Raw genomic sequence first — 2,562 nt, 5'->3', positions numbered from 1 at the left:
GTCAAAACCCTCTGCCCAAAATAAATTGCCCACCCTTGCCATAAAGCTTACCATCCAAACACCCTTTCACTTCCCACACAAGAGATCACCCACAGTACATGCATCTAATTCATTACAATTATACAGATTTCACCCTGACTTCTGAGGATCAAGCCAATAATACCACATTAGAGATGTCTGAAGTAAAGGGTAAGGCAGGCAGTAGAGTATTATAGTTTACCATTTCTTGGTTTCTGGATAGACATAGCAATTGAATCCAAATGGAGATAAACTGCTACTTATCAAGAGAAAGGGACTTGTCCATTCTACACCAGAGCAACCTGCTACAAAGGAGAAGAAAGAAAAGAAAGAAAAAAGGAAAAACAACTTGCAATGGAAGTTTAACTGAAGACCAATAGAAAGGGGCCCCATGGCAGGGAGCACACAGAGGTGGCTTCTTCCTCTTCACCTTACCACCCAAGCAGATGTGGCATTCTACCGCCATGAAGGCCTTTTTATTTTAATATTCTAGGTTTCTTTTGCATCCAGGAGCAACCAGAATTATTTGCCATTTTGGGTCATGGGAAGAAGCTTATGAGTGATGCTATTTATACCTTCACACTGCACCACTTGGTACTAGGAATGCAGCACTGCAGCTTCCCATTGATCTGGACAGGGAACTGCCCAACCTTAGTATGCTTTGTTCTAATCCTTGTTGGTTGCCCTTTATGCCTGAAGATGCTGAGACTCACATTCCTCTGCACAGCACTTTGGTATTAAGGGATGAAAAGTACCACATGAAAGGCACGTGTTACCATGGATGTCTGGTGATGGAACTCCTTTACTATCTTACAGCCAAGGAACTCAGATGATAAACTGTCTTAAGGAGTTGACACTGCACACAAACACACTAGAGGGGGATACTGCACACAACACAGAAGAGGCATGGATGCCTATGGGCTGAGATGAAGAAGGGACAGAGACCTCTAAATTGCTTTCTCCCTGAGGGCCAACTACTCTAGCTCCAGACTTTCCCCTGAGGGTACCTTTATGCATTCATTCCCCTTCCTAACATTAAAAATGTCTCACATCCGGAACCCCCTTGTTAGAGCTGCACCAAAACACATTCTGATTCATGAGACAGGTGCCAAGAAAAGATCTTGGGCACCCAATCTTCTAACAGCAATGTACCATGCTAAAGTGGCAGCAGGGCAATTTGTCTGTCACATTTATATTCCTGGAAAGAATAAACACTCCTCTTAGAGGCTGAGCCTTTTTCCCCACAAAGTTCAAGACAACTGCACTATTTGAAAATGGAATGAAGCCAATTCCCCCCCACCTCCCCAAAAATCACACTTGCCTGGACTCCAGCTTGAACTGCGTGTTAACATGCAATATAGTTTATTACACTGTCCACCTGTACTGCTGCTGCCCTCAATGCATTTAGGCTTGAAACACTGGTACCAAGAGCAAAGGAAACTCTCTGTAGAGCTCTTACTGCAGAATGTGATTCACACCAAGATCTGCTTTCTCCTGCTGACCCAGGGGTATTACAACAGTGAAGAACTCTTTTTGCCTCTACTGCCTCCCCCACTGTCTGAAATCCACCACTATTCTCCTCATTCTTAATTTAACTCTGACACCAGTTTTTCCTTTCTCTTAACTCCTTCCAACTCAGCAAATTGCTTTACAAAGTAGCACTCTTGTCCCCTCCCCTCAACATCTTGGATGTACTTCACTGAGCTCCACAGTGACCATGCCAAGGGCAGCACTCTGTTCCATCCAAGCTCTTTGTTCTCAGTGCAGCCTTCACTGCTGTACTCTGCTCCTTACTACTAAGTGGCATCTATCCGCCACAGGCTGCTCAGGGCTAACTTTTTTATTACAGAATGCTAGCAGGCTCTGGCTTCACCCTCTCTCTTTTCCAATTACCTGCCCCTCTAACTAGACATCCTCTACCTTAGCCACTATCTTCTATTTGATTCCATAAGATCCTTTTAAAAGAGAATATTCAGCAAAACATTTAGGCCAGCTGGGAAGAAAGGCCATCCATGGTCACAAAAATGGGAAGTCCAGGTATGCTGCTGCTTACAGAATTAAGTCCTTACCTCCTCTGAATTCTCTGCCCCTCCATCCTTCCCGCTGCTGCCACCACTGGATTTTGTGGTGCTTTTAGCAGACTTCGGAGGCTCCTGGAACAAGGAGGAGAAAGCGGATTGAGTTTCACTGAGCCTGGAGAAAATCCCAATGGAGACCCACGTTTCTCTATCTCCTTGCACAGTGTGTCGCAGAGATGCCGTCTCTGTTCCCCCAATGAGACTTTTCCAAGGCCTCTAGCAAGGGACACATCCAGAGAGGCTCCCTTCTCCTTCCAGTGGAGAACACGGCACCACACCACCCCCCGCGGCGAGCAAAGGCTAGGATGCTCCTGCGTCCTTACAGGCCCGCCCTCTTCTGCAGAGGGCACAAGGCCCCTTCCAGCCCGGCTTTCCTATGGGCCTATGAACTCAGGGGCCCATCCTGCGGCAGGCTTCGCGCCCGGCCGAGCCAGGCAGCCGCGCCAGGGCCAGCACACGCCGGGCT

At 47.2% G+C, this 2,562-nt stretch overlaps 1 protein-coding gene across 1 annotated transcript in view; it reads right to left on the bottom strand.

The window, feature by feature from the left end:
* The window catches only part of PPP2R5D (protein phosphatase 2 regulatory subunit B'delta), a 103,015-nt gene extending 100,734 nt beyond the window's left edge, over positions 1–2,281 (bottom strand). Inside the window, exon 1 of the mRNA XM_019526922.1 lies at positions 2,088–2,281. The gene's annotated coding sequence lies outside the window, so the exon portion shown is untranslated. The remainder of the gene's footprint in view (positions 1–2,087) is intronic.
* Between the last annotated feature and the right edge of the window lie 281 nt (positions 2,282–2,562).

This window comes from Gavialis gangeticus, unplaced genomic scaffold (assembly GCF_001723915.1).
Source record: "Gavialis gangeticus isolate Ggan-Ray unplaced genomic scaffold, GavGan_comp1, whole genome shotgun sequence".
Classification (NCBI taxonomy): domain Eukaryota; kingdom Metazoa; phylum Chordata; order Crocodylia; family Gavialidae; genus Gavialis; species Gavialis gangeticus.
The sequence above is the reverse complement of the archived record's forward strand: the minus strand, read 5'-3'. Positions and strand labels throughout refer to the sequence as shown.